This window comes from Trichosurus vulpecula, chromosome 8 (assembly GCF_011100635.1).
Source record: "Trichosurus vulpecula isolate mTriVul1 chromosome 8, mTriVul1.pri, whole genome shotgun sequence".
Taxonomy (NCBI): domain Eukaryota; kingdom Metazoa; phylum Chordata; class Mammalia; order Diprotodontia; family Phalangeridae; genus Trichosurus; species Trichosurus vulpecula.
The window spans coordinates 221,279,987-221,298,848 of NC_050580.1; the positions used below are offsets into that span (position 1 = coordinate 221,279,987).

The following is an 18,862-nucleotide window of genomic DNA, read 5'->3' on the forward strand; positions in this document are numbered from 1 at the left end:
GGGACGTCTAGAGGTGTTATACACTGCACCTGTTCTCAGGAATTTTCAATAAATTCAGCAGTTGTGCTGAATGTTTTCCTTTTTATTTTCTTCAAAAAAAGGACTTCTTGTTATAGGGGATGACTTTCTGAGGGGTTGGGAAAGATAATTTTTTTCCCAAACATTGACGTACTTTATTGTGGGGAGAGTCCCCCCTAGGACCCCACCTTTTAAATAAAAAAAGTGCATAGAAAAGAAGGGATTTAGAAACCTTTGTACAATATATCTACATCCTGGACCCTGCAGGCAGGTGGTAACTGGAAGAGGGCGGGCAGGGCTCCCTGGGGACGCGTGGGGAGGTTGGGGAGGGGGGAGATAAGATGGTAAGGTATGTGGGTGGGGTCCCCTCAGGGCCAGGCCAGGGGCCCACAGCTTGGGGGTCAGTAGAGGAAGCAGCGGCAGCGCTTGGCCCCACAGTTGCAGGGCAGCTTGTTGCTGGCATCCTCGATGGGGAACTTGTAGTCATAGGTGAGTTCCTCCCCGCTGAGGATGCGGCGGAGAGCAAAGATCACGATGTTCCTCTGGCCCTCCACATGGATCACCCTCGAGAAGCAGTTGGGCTCACAAGAGTGGTTGATGAAACGCGCAGCATTGCCGTGCATGGTGGCATCCACCACGTCAAAGTCGTCCCTTCGGAACATTTAGCACCCGATGCCCTTCCCATCGTGGTACTTTTCCCGCTTGTCTGTGAGCACTGAGCGGATGACTATGCCCGAGTACTCGATGACCATCTCCCCTGCATCGATGTTGCGTTTACAAAACAAGCCTCGGCCATGGATGGCAGATCTGTAGACCCCCACAGCCTCTTTGGATGTCTTCTTAAGGTGACGGAAGCGCATGGCCATGGGCAGTTCCAAACTGGTGGCGCGCCTGGTGGACCTGAGCTGCACCTCGTCCTCCTCCTCGTCACAGGCAGCCCCCTCAAGCAGCACTCGATGCTGGGATGCCAGGAAGTTGAACATGTCGAAGGTGCATTTCCGGAGGTAGACTTCTGCCCGGGTGGCACCGTGAGGGTTCAGGGGAGGCTCTTCTTGCCCCTCCCCCTGCTGGTGGTATTGGAACTTGTAGTGGTGGCAGCGCTGGGCCCCTGGCAGCTGCTCGGCCAGGAAGATCACAGCATCATGGTGGATCCCCAAGAGCCCTGCACCACTCATCCCACTGAAGGAGAGGTGCCTGGGCCAGGCATGACCCCGAGCCTCCTGGACCTTCTCAATCAAGGTTCGCCATGCTTCCTCCAGGCTCTCAGCTTCCACACTGAAGCCATCTTGGGAAAGATAATTTTGACAATGTAAAAAACAGAAAACATCAATAAAAACTTATTTTTTTTTAAAGTCAAGGCAAGAGAAGCTGCTCCGTGGAGCTTTTAACTGAAGACCACCCAATAACCCATATCAGCTGAGCAAGGCTATAGCCTCAATGCACACCTGTTCACTGGCATCAATGTCTTCCACCACCTCTGAACATCCTTCCCCTGCTCTAGCTCTTTCTATTAATTGTCAGATCACAACTATCTCATTTCATTTGAATCTCAAGCCTAATGTACCAGCCCAGCCTAAACTAGGCCTGGCCTACTACAGAGAACAAGCAGCATATAGTAGAAAGTAGAAAACTTTATCCTGGTTTGGACCTCCTTAAAAGATTCCTTAGGAAACCGACTAAAAATATCAGAACTTCCCAAGACAACAAATATTAGAATACAGTCAAAAGATTAAAAATAGGAAAAAATGTCAGGTACCTACTAGCAAAAAGAATGACCTACAAAACAGATCAAGGAGAGATAATTAAGAATTATCAGACTACACCATATTTCAAGAAATCATAAAAGAAAACTGTCAAGATCTAGAAAAAAAAAAACAGAGGATAAAGTGAAAATAGAATGAATCCACCAATCACCACCTGAAACAAAATGCAATCTGAAAACACCCAGGAATGTCACAGTCAAAACTGAGAGTGTAAAGGAAAAAATATCAGGCAGCTAGAAAGAAAATGTTCAAATAACAAGGAACCAAAGTCAGGTTCACAGATGTCTAAGGTGAAACTATAACAAAGAAGAGAAAATCCTTGAGGTGGTATTTCAAAAGGCAAAAAATATAGCCTTACACCCAAGAATGTTACCCTATCAAAGTGAGTATAATCTTGTGGGAGAAAAAAAATGCACCTTTAGTAGAACAGAGGACTTCCAAGCATTCCTGATGAAAAAAACTAGCTGGAACTGGGCAAAATCTGACATGCCAAAAAGGAAAATAGATAAGGATCACCAGGAAAAACCTATCAGACAAAACTAAATATAATCCTAAAAGGGAAAACATACCATCAATGGAATAGAGGACACACGGATAGGGTAGGGAAGGTTTAAGAACTAGGGCAGGATAAATGAGCAAATAGTTATGGTGATACAGTGGCTAAAGCACTGCAGTCAGGAAGATCTGAATTCAAATCCAGCCTCAGACTTACTATCTGTGTGACCTTGCACAAGTCATTTAGTCCTCTCTGCCTCAGTTTCCTCATCTGGAAAATGAGCTGGAGAAGGAAATGGCAAACAACTCCAGTATCTTTGCTAAGAAAACCCGAAATGGGGTCACAAAGAGTGGGGCATGAGTCAACAACAACAGAAGTTATACACAAAACAAACTCCAGCCCCTGAGAGAGAAACAAGAAAGCTACCAATGTAGTTAAAATTAGAAGGGTGTCACATAATCAGGAAAAAAAACCACAATCTTTGCAGCAAGTTTCTCTGAAAAAGGTTCCATTAATGATGTATAAGGAACTGATTCAAAGTTAGAAGAAACAAAAGCTATTCCCCAATAGAAATGTAGTCAAAGGACAGGGACAAGCAGTCTTCAAAAGAAGAAATATCAACATTACTTAAAAATGCTCCAAATCACTAATAATCAGAGAAATGTGAATTAAAGCAACTCTGAGGTTGCATCACACTCATCAGACTGGCAGAAATAAGGACAGAGGAAAGCGACATATTGGAGGGGGTTCTAGAAAACAGGTGCACACCAATGCGCTGTTAGTGGAGGTGGACGTTCCTACCATTCTGGAAAACAATTCGCAACTATGTCCAAAAAGTCACTCAACTGTTCATGCCTGCAGACCTAGAAAAACCACTACTAGACAATCACCCCAAAGAGTCAGCTCTTTTTGTAGTGGCAAAGCCACAGAAATCAAGGGGGCACCCACTAATCGGGGAACAGCTAAACAAATTTATATTATACGAATCTAATGGAATGCTAGCGTACCATAAGAAATTATGAAAAGGATGGTTTCAGAGAAACCTGGTAAGACTTCTATGAACTGACCCAGAGGGAAGTTAGCAAACCAAGGAGAACAATTTCTACAATATCATAGGGAGAATAATTTGTAAGACTTGAGAACTCTAATCGATGCAATGATCAATTAGCATTCCAGAGAGGCTGTGGAGCATACTTTTGGACAGAGAGGTGATGGACTCAAGATGTAGAATAAGAGAGTCAATATGGCGATTTGATTTGTTTTACTATGCATATTGTTACCAGGGTTTTATTTTTCCTTTTTGTTTTTCAATGAGGAAGAGGTGAAAAGGTTAAGCTGGAGAAAGATAAAGATAAGGTAGCTGAGAGAGAAGGAAGGAAGGAAGGGAGGAAGATGAGTTATTGTGGCATCTCTTAAAAAACAGAAAAGAAAGCCAAAAAGAATAAATGAGCAGAAAAATTTTTAAAGCTGCATGCAGTTTAAATTTAGTATATATATACACTTAAAAATAAAACTATACATAATAGGAATCTGCAATTTCATTACAATCCTTTTTCTGTTCTATTATACAAATGAAATACCCATTTTCTTCAATGCTTGTTAAAATTCAGAATAAAAATACATTTAAAAAAATTTTAGCTCATGTCCTTTGACCAAGTGATACCACTACTAGGCTTAAACCACCAAAAAGATCAAAGAAAGAAAGCCCTCATATGAACAAAAATATCTGTAGCAGCACCTGTTTCTTGCTACAGCAAAGAATTGGAAATAAAGAGGGTACCCATCAACTGGGGAACAGCTAACCAAATTATGGTATATGAACGTAATGGAAAATTAGTGGGACATAAGAAATAACCAAAAAAAAGATTCAGAGAAAATTGAGAGCACTTGTACAAATCCATGAAATGAAATGGGCAGAACTAGGATAATTTATATGTAAAGGAATTTGTTTGTAAAAGGAAAAAGGTGAAAAGGCTTAAGAACAATGATCGATGAAATGACCAATCATCACTTCAGCAGACTGGGGATGATTTATATATCCCAATTCTTGGTAGACAGGTAACAAGCCAGTGCAAAATGAGACACTAGTTTTCAGCTATGGACAATGTGCAAATTTTATTGTAGTTGATTATGCTTATTTGTTACAAGGGAAGATTTTTTTTTGGAAGGGGGAAGAGTTATGGAAGGAGTGGTAAGTTAATGATAATTGCAGCCAAAAAAGAAAAAAAGAGGAAAATATCATCAATAATATTTAAAAATACTTTGAGTTTCAGAGGTAGATGCACAAGAAATACATTGTTGGAAATTTTCTATATACTTGACTGGGAATTGGTCCAAGTATTTTGGAAATCAATTTGGTATTATGTGAGAAAAGTCACCAGATTTTTGTTATCTTTTGACCCAATGATCTCAGTATTGGGCAAGGAGGTCAATGATGGAGAGAAGAATCAACAAATTATTCATAGTAGCACTCTGTGGTAAGCAAAAAAACTGGAAACAAAATGCATCCTCATCAATTGCAAAACTGCCAAACAAATTTTACAGAAGAATTCATTTAATAATCTTCCAATTAGATGGTAAACTCCTTGAGAGCAGACTGTCTTTTGCCTCTTTTTGTATTCTCAGCACTCAGAACATTATTAGCTGCTTAATAAATATTTATTGTTTAAGCATTCCAACCTATCCTTGTGGAAGTATGTAGACTAGATCATAATACAATTAGATGATCTAGAACTGGTTTAATGATTGAACAATCATTAATGGTTCCCTGTCAGTCTGGCAAGAGAATTTTATATAGCTCAAAGGATCTGCACTCAGCCTTGCACTCTTTTAACATTTTTTGAATGACTTGAATAAAAAACCTAAATGGCACATGTCAAATTTGCAGAGGACACAAAGCCGGGATTGAAACTGAACACACTGCATAACTGAGTAAGGATCCAAAAAGATCTTGACAGATCAACTATTAGACTGAATCTAGAATGACACTCAGTAAAAAATAGCTGTGAAATCCTATGCTTGGATACAAAAAAAAATCAATTTCACTAGTACGAGATGAGGTAGGCATAATTAGACAAGTTTAGTCTTTAAAAAGATGAGGGTTTTACTTGGCCATAAACTTAATATTACTGTTCAGCAGTGTGATGTGGCAACAAAAAAAATTACCTAATGAGATCTTGTGAGGCAAAGATTCCAGGAATAAGAAGATAGAATCTCTTTGTACTCTGATTTAATCAGACTACATCTGAAATACTGCATTCGGCTCTGGAAACTAGTTTTGGAAGAACACTGCTAAGTTGGAGAGCTTCCTGAGGTCAACTGGGAGAGCGAAAAGGCCCAAGCTCTTTGGATAAGCTGAAGAAACCAAGAGTGTTTAGTCTGGAGAAGACTCAAGGACATGGTAACTATCTTCAATTAACTGAATGGGGAAAGGGGTTCAGACTAGTTCTCTTTGGCCCCAGCGGGTGTAACTTCCACTGGAGGAGTATGATGTCGCAAAAACTTCCCAACCATCAGTTTCCAAAAGGAGGGTCGGCGGCCTCTGCTGGTAAGGAGTTTCCTTTCCTTAGAGGTCTTCAAGGAGGCATGTAATAGTGAGGGTTTCTTTTCTGAGATGGGTTGGACCAGATGGCCACTGGGTTCACTTCCAATTCTAACACCTTATGATGCTGATTCAATGCAATGGAATATTATGCTGTAAAGAATAACAAACATGAGGAATTTAGCAACATGAGACATCTACGAACTGGGTAATGAAAGCAGAGGAAGGAGCACACACTGTACGATGACTGTAAGGATAGGCAGTAACACTAAAAAGCATGAACTATATAGATCCTGGAGCCTCCTGATAAGGAAACATACTGTCCTGAGTGGAGAGATGACAACAATGGCAAAGGCAAAGTTAATAATAAAACTTTTTAAAGTTAATGCATTTTTAATTTAGCTTTGCCAATAGTAAAAAAAAATAAAAATTTTTATAGTCCCCACAATTAATTCCATAGCTGATATATCCAACGGAATTGAGAAACAGTGACCTGAAAAAGTATAATATAATAAACTTGGTTTCCTTTTTTTGTTAAACTCATTTATCAATCATCTTACTTCTTCCCTGTACCTGTGATTATTGTTTACTTAATTATCATATTAAGTAGTAGCTTCTGGAAAATATAAAGAGCAGGGGAAATCACTACTAAAATCAATTCTCAGTAACTTTTTTTTCCTATTTTACATTATAACTTCCAACATATACCTGGATTGAACTTTTTAAATGCAAAGAGAATACGACACAGCCAAAGGAATCAAATATTAAAAGTTATAAAACAAACATGAATTTACCTGATTAAACACTACAATTATTAGCTTCCAGAACAGGTTTTCAAAGGATGAACAAGAGGCAGCAGGGTTCCAATGTGGTGCTTTTAAGAATAGCTATAGTTGTGTTCCATTCTTGAATATATTTTTCTCACCAATATTATTATGTTTTTCTTGCAAAAGAAAGTGTGACAAATTTTCTGTGTATCTGTGTGTGTGTGCATAAGTCTCATAAAATACAATTGATAATAATTAGTGGAAATTTGAAATGAACTGTCAAGTTTAAGAAAAAGACGGTTTACTGAATGATAGTGTATCATTTTACGATGATGACAAACATGGGGCCAGAATTATAATAGTAGAGAGGGAAATTGAAAGGTGCTTGTGGTGTGTGTATGTGTGTGTGTTTGGTCTTGAACCATGATTTCATTGGTGTAAGGACCTCCCAAGATGGATACTAAGGCAGCTAAGTGGCACAGTGGATAAAGAACCATTATTTTCTCACATGGTTGTTTCAAGGATCAATTATGTAAGTGAGAACACTTTGTAATAACAGAGGACTATATAATTATTGAAGCAGGTAGTTGACACAGTGGATGGAATACTGTGTCTAGAGTCAGAAAGACTTGAGTTCAAATCCAGCATCACATACTCACTAGCTGTGTGACACTGGGCAAGTCACTTAACCCTGTTTGCCTCAGTTTCCTCCTCTGTAAAAGGAGCTAGAGAAGGAATTTGCAAACCTCTCCAGTATTTCTGCCAAGAAAAGCCAAAGTGGGGTCACAAAGATACAGACACAACTGAAAATGACTGAACAGCAATTAGAGCATGGGCTCTGGTCTCTGAGACAGTGACCAGTGACTAAGAGTCCCTCTGACTTTTCATTTTGGGTGTCCCACATGGACCACAGCAGATCTCCTTATGATATCCCAAGCCCATCAGTCTTCTAAATTTTTCTGTTATTATCAAGGGCAGCACCAGTAAATCCAGGTTCACAACCTCAGCTCCTCACCCTCTCAACCCACATAACCAGTCAGCTGCCAAATCTTCCAGTCTCTTGAATATGTGTCCCCTCCTCTCTATTCACACAGCCATCACTTTAGGTGAGGCCCTCATCACCTCTCCCCTGGATTACTGAGACAGCTTCCTCAAGTCTCTCTCCTTCTCTATCCATCCAAAGCTACCAAGTGATATTCCTCAAGTAGAGATATAACCTTGTCACTCTCCTACTCAATAAATTCCAGTGGCTCCCTATTGACTTTAGGATCAAGAATTATTTTATATTTAACTCATCCTTTTTAAAATTTTATAAGGCAGTGGTGCAGTAGATCGAGCACCAGTCCTGGAGTCATGAGAACCTGAGCTCAAATCTGGCCTCCAATAACTTTACTAGATATGTGACCCTGGCTGGGCAAGTCATTCAATCTTGACTGCCTCAAAAAAAACCAAAACCCCAAAACCCTATAACATGCATAATTATTAAAAGGATAGTATAACTGTAATTTACAAATAAGTATATACATGTTAGGAATACCTGCTCAAAAATGTTTTGCTGATAGGAGAGCATTATCAAAAAAAAAATTTGGAGACCACCCCCTAAAGGCCCTCGAGATTAAGCAACTACATATCGAATAGCAAGTCTTCCAGTGATGTTATATGTCAATATGGAGTACAAGTGTTAAAGAAAATTGTGGATTTTACGAAGATAAGGTCAAAATGGATACATGACCTAGATATAAAGGAAGATATCATAAGTAAATTAGAAGAACATGGAACTTATTACCTATCAGATTTATGGATAGGACAACTTATGAATAAACAAGAGAGCATCGTGAGATGTATGAATGGATAATTTTGGTAAAGTGGATAATTTTGATCACATTAAATTAAAAGGCTTTGTACAAATAAAACCAATGCAGCCAAGACTGGAAGGAAAGCAGAAAACTGGGAGCAAATTTTTAGAGACAGTTCTGAGACAAAGGTCTCATATCTCAAATATACAGAGAACTTTGTCAAATTTATAAGAGTGAGTCACTCCCCAGTCGAAAAATGTTCAAAGGATATGAAAAGGCAATTTTTTGATGAGGAAATCAAAACTATATATAGTCATTATTGATGAGAGAAATGCAAATTAAAACAACTTTGAGATATCATGTTACAGTAAGATTGGCTAAAATGATAGCAGGGGAAACTGACAAATGCTGGGAGGGATATGGAAAAATTGGGACACTCATACACTATTGGTACAACTGTGAACTGATCCAACCATTTTGGAGAGAGATCTGGAATTATGCCCAAAGAGTTAAAAACTGTGTATATTTTTAGGTCTGTTTCCCAAGGTGATGCAGGAAAAAGGAAAAGAACTTACATATTCTAAAATATTTATAGCAGCTCTCCTTGTGTTGGCAAAGAACTGGAAACTGAGGGGATGTCCATCAATTGGGGAATTACTAAACAAGTTGTGGTACATCACTGTAATGAAACATGGCTGTGCCATTAAGAAACAATGAGCAGGTTGATTTTTAGAAAAACATGGAAAGACTTGCATGAAATAATGAAGAGTGAAATGAGCAGAACCAAGAGAACGTTGTGAAAGTAACAGCGACATTGTTTGAAGAATACCATGAACGACTAAGTTATTCTGAATATTATAAATACTCAAATCAACTACAAAGGACCTATGAAGGAAGATGCTATCTATTTTCAGAGAAAGAACTGATAAATGGAAAGTGTACATAGTATGGTGGCCTCCTCTAGTGCAGGGTAAAATGTAACCCTTCCCTCCAATAAATAAATAAATAAGAAAATTGTAGATTAACCAAACTGCAATGAAGAAATGTATGATGGGAGTAACTACAGGGGAAGCACCCCTATCAGTGTGATTCACCTAAGTATGTGAAATGTGATCACAATTTTTGTCTTTAACTTCTATGGCTAGTTTTCTTTTGTTTTATAAGATGGGCACAAACACCTAGGATATCACAACCTAAGTTCTCTTTTGTGAATCTTTACCACATCATCTTCACCAAGACCGACAGGGTACAATGTTTATAACAGGCACCTCATTCATTTATTCATCTCTCAATGAATAATTTGTTAAAATCAGGATCTTTCTTTCTGTCATTGACCTCCTTAGACTTAACAGTCCTCAGAAATGAGAAAGGATTGGGCAGTCTACCGCATAACAAAATAAATGCATCAGATGGTTTCTGTCAAGTTAAAAGAAATCAGTCCTATAGATAAGCATCTGAGTGCTTACATGGGACCCTGAAGACCCCTTTAGACAATAGCAAAATTCTGATGTCTCCAGGGAAAACCCCGAGTAGGGACATAAACCATCAAGTTATTAGTGAGAACTCTCAGGACTGATCGGGGTCTATGTAAATACAGAGCTTAGTTCCCTGCAAATTCCCAGAAGAAAGTCATCATTTTCAATTTTGGTCTTTTTGTCCCCTACTCATAGTATAATGTTGTTGTTTAATAAATGTTTGATGAACTAAATTCTCCCTTAGGTTCCTTCTGGCCATATGAATATGTTACAGAGGGGCTAAAACACATTTTCTGAGCCTGTAAATATAAAAAAATGAAAGGTAAACAAATTTAAAATGCCTGACAAAATAATAATAATCTTGCATATGTATGATGTTTTATACTTTCCAAACGGTTTTCACATACGTTGATGTAAGGTGCTCATAGAAATATATGTTAAAAAAGGTGTGTTTGTGTGTGTGTGTGTAGAGGCACTACAGAAATCATTTTATTCGGGAACAGTCAAGAAGCCAGAAGGAGTACTTAGGTTAACATTTCTAACTCTAATATTCTGAGTTTTGTCAATTCTCTTTACGTCAAAGGAATGCAAAACAAAATAAAGATAAATATTAAAAAATCGATAGCATGGGGGGCGGAGCCAAGATGGTGGCTGGTAAGCAGAGACTAGCGTGAGCTCCGTACAGAGTCCCTCCAAAAACCTATAAAAAATGGCTCTGAACCAATTCTAGAACGGCAGAACCCACAAAACAGCAGAGGGAAGCAGGGCTCCAGCCCAGGACAGCCTGGATGGTCTCTGGGTGAGGTCTATCCCACACGGAGCTGGGAGCTGGGAACGGAGTGGAGCAGAGCCCAGCCTGAGCAGTGTGGACCAAAGAGACCAGGAGCTGGGCGGAGGAGGCCCTAGCCCACTGAATCAGTGAGCTGCAGCAGTTACCAGGCTTCTCAACCCACAAACACCAAAGACTGCTGAGAAGGTTAGTGGGAAAAGCTGTGGGAGTAGAAGGAGTTTGAGGTTCGGCTTCCAGCTCCGTGGGCAGTGAGGTGGGGCAGCTACAGCTGCTGTTGCTTCCGGCCCCAGGCCCACCTGGTGGGAGGAATTAAGTGGCAGATCAGAGCAGGAGTGCACAGCCTGCTGAAGATCTAAGCCCAGTCCAGGTTGGGGGTTCTTGGGGAAGGAGCAGTGCTGGTGTGGCAGAGCCGGCACCTCACCCCCAAACTACAAGCAGTCATACCCCACTGAAAAACTCAAGGGTCAAGTTGGTTGGCTGGGAACATGGCCAGGCAGCGAAAACACACCCAGATTCAGTCTCAGACTTTGGATTCTTTCTTTGGTGACAAAGAAGACCAAAACATACAGCCAGAAGAAGTCAACAAAGTCAAAGAGCCTACAACAAAAGCCTCCAAGAAAAACATGAACTGGTCTCAGGCCATGGAAGAGCTCAAAAAGGATTTGGAAAAGCAAGTTAGAGAAGTAGAGGAAAAATTGGGAAGAGAAATGAGAAGGATGTGAGAAAACCATGAAAAACAAGTCAATGACTTGCTAAAGGAGACCCAAAAAAATACTGAAAAATACACTGAAGAAAACAACACCTTAAAAAACAGACTAACTCAAATGGCAAAAGAGCTCCAAAAAGCCAATGAGGAGAAGAATGCCTTGAAAGGCAGAATTAGCCAAATGGAAAAGGAGGTCCAAAAGACCACTGAAGAAAATACTACTTTAAAAATTAGATTGGAGCAAGTGGAAGCTAGTGATTTTATGAGAAATCAAGATATTACAAAACAGAACCAAAGGAATGAAAAAATGGAAGACAATGTGAAATATCTCATTGGAAAAACCACTGACCTGGAAAACAGATCCAGGAGAGATAATTTAAAAATTATTGGACTACCTGAAAACCATGATCAAAAAAAGAGCCTAGATATCATCTTTCAAGAAATTATCAAGGAGAACTGCCCTGATATTCTAGAGCCACAGGGCAAAATAGAAATTGAAAGAATCCATCGATCGCCTCCTCAAATAGATCCCAAAAAGAAATCTCCCAGGAATATTGTCGCCAAATTCCAGAGCTCCCAGGTCAAGGAGAAAATACTGCAAGCAGCCAGAAGGAAACCATTTGAGTATTGTGGAAACCCAATCAGAATAACCCAAGATCTGGCAGCTTCTACATTAAGAGATCAAAGGGCTTGGAATACGATATTCCAGAGGTCAATGGAGCTAGGATTAAAACCTAGAATCACCTACCCAGCAAAACTGACTATCATGCTCCAAGGCAAAATATGGACTTTCCATAAAATAGAGGACTTTCAAGCTTTCTCAGTGAAAAGACCAGAGCTGAATAGAAAATTTGACTTTCAAACACAAGAATCAAGAGAAGCATGAAAAGGTAATCAAGAAAAAGAACAAGAAAAGGAAATTGCAAGGGACTTACTAAAGGTGAACTGTTTTGTTTACATTCCTACATGGAAAGATGATGTGTATGATTCATGAGACCTCAGAATTAGGGTAGCTGAAGGGAATATGCATGTATGTATATATGTTTATGTATATATATATATAAGTGAATGAGTATGTATGTATATATCTATGTGTGTATATATATATATATATATATATATATGGAGAGAGAGAGACAGAGAGAGAGAGAGAGAGAAAGTGTACACAGGGTGAGTTGAAGATGAAGGGAAGATATCTAAAAGAAATAAAATCAAATTAAGGGATGAGAGAGGAGCATATTGAGAGAGGGAGATAGGGAGAGACAGAATGGGGTGGATTATCTCGCATAAAGGTGGCAAGAGGAAGCAGTTCTGTGGGAGGAGGGGAGAGGGCAGGTGAGGGGGGAATGAGTGAACCTTGCTCTCATCAGATTTGGCCTAAGGAGGGAATACCATACATACCCAATTGGGAATCTTACCCCACAGGAAAGAAGAGGGAAGAAGATAAAAAAGGGGGGGATGATGGAGGGGAGGGCTGATGGGGGTGGAGGTAGTCAAAAACAAATACTTTAGAAAGGGGACAAGGTCAAGGGAGAAAATTCAATAAAGGGGGATGGGTTGGGAAGGAGCAAAATATAGTTAGTCTTTCACAACAGTATTGTGGACGGATTATACATAATGATACACATGTGGCCTATGTTGAATTGCATGACTTCTTAGGGAGGGTGGGTGGGAAGGAAAGAGGGGAGAGAATTTGGAACTCAAAGTTTTAAAAACAGATGTTCAAAAACAAAAAAAAAAAGGTTTTGCATGCATCTAGAAAATAAGATACACAGGCAATGGGGTGTAGAAATTTATCTTGCCCTATAAGAAAGGAAGGGAAAAGGGGATGGGAGGGGAGTGGGGTGACAGAGGGGAGGGCTGACTAGGGAACACAGCAACCAGAATATACGCCATCTTGGAGTGGGGGGGAGGGTAGAAATGGGGAGAAAATTTGTAATTCAAACTCTTGTGAAAATCAATGCTGAAAACTAAATATGTTAAATAAATAAATTAATAGAAAAAAAAGGAAAAAAAAAAGAAAAAAAATCAATAGCATAAACTCTAATTCAGAGTCAAAAACCCCAAGATCAGTTCCTTGCAAGCAAAGTATATTACCATACCGAGAAATCTTTTTCGAGAAAATACTGGTGAAAAGCATTAACTTCTAACTCCCTATACTTATGTCCACATTACCTGACTCAGGGGCAAAAATACAAAGACTGAAACCAAACCAATGTTCAAAGTATTCATCTGAGCTGAGTGCAGGAATTCCCTTTAATATAAAAGATATTTAGCATATTGATGCAGGGCAGGTGAGGTGAGAGATAATCCAGATGTCCTTAATGGCGCAAGAAAACTGTAACTTGGCAATTCCTGAATGTTGATATTCAGTTCTTTGCACCTACCACCCAGCTCCAAAGATATTCAGTGAAGCCCCTGAAGTACAGCAAAAAAAGAATACTAACCCTAGTGGATAGAGCACTGGCCTTGGGATCAGGAAGACTCATCCTCCTGAGTTCAAATCCTATCTAAGACACTTGCTAGCTATACGACCCCTAGGCAAGTCATTCAACCCTGTTTGCCTCAGTTCCTCATCTGTAAAATGAACTGGAGAAGGAAACGGCAAATCGCTCCAGTGTCTTGTCCAAGAAAATCCCAAAATCGGGCCAGGAAGAGTTGAACATGACCGAACACCACCATTAGAACAAAAATATAAATGGACCTAGTACTCTTTCCCCTCTCATCTCCACCTCCTGACTTCCCTGACTTCTTTCAGGTCTCAGCTACAGTTCTAACCTGTGAGGGAAGCCTTTCTGAGTCCCCTTAATGTTACTGCCTTGCCTCTGTTGATGCATGGCCAATGCTACGTGCAGAACTTGTTCATGCATAGTTGTTTGCATGCTGTCTCGTCCATTAGCCTGTAAGTTCTTTGAGAGTACGGACTTTCTTTTGCTTTTCTTTGTGTCATCAGCACTTAGAAAAGTGCATGGCGCATAGTAGGCACTTAATAAATGCTAGCTAATTCACTGACTAAAAAACACCAGCAACCTTCAGTAGGAAAGAATAAGAAAAAATATATATATGCATATGTATATATATATACTTATTTAGGTAATTAAAGAGAAATATGATTTTTTTTGAGGGGAGGAGAAGGGGCGGTGAAGAACCTGCGATTTCATCAATCTGAGGACTTCCTTCCAGGTGTAGAATGCCCCTTCACAGATGCAGATCAGCAACTCATCTGCAAAATATAACAACCTGTTCATAATCACACAACTAATATCAAGGCAGGCATTGCATTTTGACTCTAGGATAGCTTCCTCTATCTATTATGCCAGAGTATCTCTCTTTTATTAATCATCAATAGAAAATAAGATCATGGATATCTAAAGAAAAAGAGGGATTTAAGAAAGCAGCAATGTAAAATGTAAATCCACACCCACAGCACAACGCTAGAGTTGAAAAGGATCTGATATGAATTGAGTCTTCTTTCTCAATCCAACTATATATTACACCGGGAAGTCATTACTCCTTAGGGGCTAAAAAGACTGTACTTGAAATATTCTGAGTTTCATCTTCTTATAATATTATTATGTGTTAAAGATATTATATGTATAACATGAATTAATTTATTACAGAAAGCAAATCACTTGCAGAGTATTCATAGAATAAACTACTATAGTACTATAGGAACTGAAGGACAAGATGTTCACATAGCTTAGAAGTAACACAAAGGAAGAAAATAATTCAGTCAATAACTTCATCTTCCTCTCCCTCCCCACTTTCAGTAACTCAGCGGGCAAGGGGGATTGCAATGTTTTCTACTGTAGATTTTTCTTTCTTTTTTTTTTTTAATTAGAAGAAATATTGTCCTCACAGAAGTCCCTTGAAAGCCATGTAAAGCCCCTAACTCTTTTCTGAATCCAATCCATTTTATAAAATGGATGAATTTTTCATTACCAAGTGTGATACCTCCAGGTCACATTAAATCAATTCGCTATAACGGCGGGGAAAGTATTATGTAACACTTCCCAGCAGAGCCCAGACCAGGACTTTTTTTTTTTTTTTAATGGCCCAGACATTTAGGCCCCTCCTCCCATCTAGACAGCCTGGCTCCTTTAGCATCCCCCAACTCTGGGGCTGGGATAGGGAGAGTGCCACTCCACTTTTCAAGGGCAATAGAGTGTCTTGGAACCACAGGCGCCAATAACCAGTCACAGACCTCTTCCTTCCTGATCCCAAAGGGGGAGGGAGGAGACAGCAACTGCCCTCCCCATTAATAATGCACACTCAAACCCAGCCTGTACCAGGCCAAATAGTGAGGCAAGCAAAGTGGTACACATCCATCCCTCTTCTCTAAGCATTCAGGCTCTAAGCACTTGCCCTTCTGATGCCTAGAATCATCTCTCTTCTACCTCTCCAAGGTCCCAGTCCTCAATCATTCATTCGTTTAACAAATATTCACTATTAGGAGGACTTCAAAGAGAAGCCATTTAAGCTGAGTTTTGAAAGAATAGGAATCCAAAGACTGGGGAATGAGGGAAAGGGTTTTCTAGGTGACTGGAAATAAAAATCCCAAGATGGAAATGTCTAGGGAATATTTAGCCCAGTTTGACAACGGCTACAGATGAAGAGTAGTGAGAAGAAAGCCTCAAAAAGTAAGAGGAGGTCTGTTTGCGGATGGTCTTAAAAGACATATCTATTAATTTTAGTACCTAATGTAGTACGTACAACAATCCTTATATAAATGTTAATTGAGCTAATTTTTAGTTGGCTGACACAATCTCAGATCACAAACAGGTCCATCAATGCTTTCACAAGGATAAGAATTTCAGAGCACTTAACAAGCCCTTAGGGGAAGTTTTGAGAGGGGGCTGACACATTTCTGCTCCTCAAATCATAACACAGGTAGTCTTTGGTCACTTCCAAATATTTGGTTTGACCCTAAGCCACCCTCTCAACATGAGGTATGCATTGACATACACTAACACTGATTGATTCACTATGACAATCTGTAACTAAAATTTATTTATTTCACAATTTAAGTACCTACCATGTTAAAGTTACTTTCAAACACAAGAATCAAGAGAAGCATGAAAAGGTAATCAAGAAAAAGAAGAAGAAAAAGAAATTGCAAGGAACTTACTAAAATTGGACTGTTTTGTTTACATTCCTACATGGAAAGATGATGTGTATGATTCATGAGACCTCAGTATTAGAGAAGCTGAAGGGAATATGCATATATATATATGTATATATATATATATATATAAGTGAATGTGTATGTATGTATATATGTATGTGTATATGTATATGTGTGTGTGTGTATATATATATACATATATATATATATTTAGAGAGAGAGAGTGCGGGCACAGGGTGAGTTGAAAATGAAGGGAAGATATCTAAAAGAAACAAAATCAAATTAAGGGATGAGAGAGGAATATATTGAGAGAGGGAGATAGGGAGAGATAGAATGGGGTGGATTATCTCCCATAAAGGTGGCAAGAGGAAGCAGTTCTGTGGGAGGAGGGGAGAGGGCAGGTGAGGGGGGAATGAGTGAATGAGATTTGGCCTCAGGAGGGAATACTATACATACTCAATTGGGTATCTTATCCCACAGGAAAGAAGAGGGAAGAAGATAAAAAAAATGGGGGGGATGATGGAGGGGAGGGCAGATGGGGGTGGAGGTAATAAAAAGCAAACACTTTCGAAAGGGGACAGGGTCAAAGAAGAAAATTCAGTAAAGGGGGATGGGTTGAGAAGGAGCAAAATATAGTCTTTCACAACATGAGCATTGTGGAAGGGTTATACATGATACACGCGTGGCCTATGTTGAATTGCATGACTTCTTAGGGAGGGTGGGTGGGAAGGGAAGAGGGGAGAGAATTTGGAACTCAAAGTTTTAAAAACAGATGTTCAAAAACAAAAAAAAAAGTTTTTGCATGCAACTAGAAAATAAGATACACAGGCAGTGGGGCGTAGAAATTTATCTTGCCCTACAAGAAAGGAAGGGAAAAGGGGATGGGAGGGGAGTGGGGTGACAGAGGGGAGGGCTGACTGGGGAACACAGCAACCAGAATATACGCCATCTTGGAGTGGGGGGGAGGGTAGAAATGGGAAGAAAATTTGTAATTCAAACTCTTGTGAAAATCAATGCTGAAAACTAAATATATTAAATAAATAAATTAATTAAAAAAAATAACAACTGCTTATAGAAAAAAAAAAGTTACGATGTAGAGAAAAGAAAAATGACCCTAAAAGTCATGAAACGGCACTACACTGCTATGTCACCTTGGGTAAAATGTTTATTTAAAGTCTCTGGGCCTCAGTTTCCTCAATTGAGGGAGATGGCCCGACGATCTGGAAGCTCCCTTCCAGGTCCAATATTCTGAATTGTACTTTTGACACTTGAGAAATTCCTGGGGAAGAGAAGGAATGAAGGGACTCTCAGAAGAGCTACTGGCGTAACCTATACGAAGTGTTTGGGGAGGGTGGACAAGCTGTATGGAACTGGGTACCTGATGACACCTGTAAATGAACGGTGGCAGAGAAGTAATGGCAGGTGGAGAATAAAGGTACTTGACTGGATAGACTAAACTTGGTAGAAGGTGATGACAACAAATTAATGAAATGAGTCATCAGGAAGAACTTCGCGCCTCGGGGATTGTTCATCCCCAAGGCGGGAAGGATGGGGGGGGGGGCGGGGCTGAATGATGGAAGAAGCATCACTCTGATTCTGCATAATGAGAATGGACCACAGGCAGGTTGGACTCGGGGGTGGGGGGCTTAGAGTGAGGAGGATTTGCAGTCCATCCCAGAAGCGAGCAACCTGTTTCAGCAGGTCCCCTACACCGGGGATCCTCAGATTCACACCTGTGCCCACCCTTCTTCTAGGGAAGGGAGCCTAAGCACAATCCTGGGGGCTCCCGACATGAGGCCGACGGAGAAGCTCCAGATTCTAGCGAGAGACAGCTGTCCCTTTAAGGTGGCCGTCTTCAGGCTCCCAACCCACTATGGTGACAGCACCATCCCGGGCGGAATGCACTCAACACCGCGGCCCCCAAGGGCAGCACCCCCTGCCACCCGGGGATGGGGGAGGTGGGGAGGGCAGGTCCTGAGCATCCTGGCCCAGGAGAGCGCTTCTGGTTGCCATTTTCCTCCTCCCTTTTTTTGCACGTCCAAAACTAGAGGAAAAAAAAAAAACAAAACCCAAAACCAAAAACCCACCCCTCGCCCCGGAGCTACTTGCATCTGTCTCGAGACGGGTGCCGAAAGCTTGCAAACCTCCGCGGAGTGGCTCACGCCCGGAGTCTGCAATCGGAACGGAGAAACCCAAAAGGGCTATGGAGGTGCATCCCTTACCCAGGTGCCGCCGCGGCACTGCCCGCTGCTCGGTGGGGGAGGGGCCGGGAAGGAGAGTGGGGGGAGGGGGAGCAGGCGAGGGGGGCGGGGGGAGTTGCAGGCTCCTAGCGGGGGACCTGGCAGCGGCTCGCGCGCTCACCCAGCGGCCCCGGGTCTCGCGCGG

General features: G+C 40.6%; 1 pseudogene; it reads right to left on the minus strand.

Moving 5' to 3' along the window:
* Nucleotides 1-419: 419 nt before the first annotated feature.
* LOC118829860 lies at nucleotides 420-18,270 on the minus strand (annotated as a pseudogene).
* Between the last annotated feature and the right edge of the window lie 592 nt (nucleotides 18,271-18,862).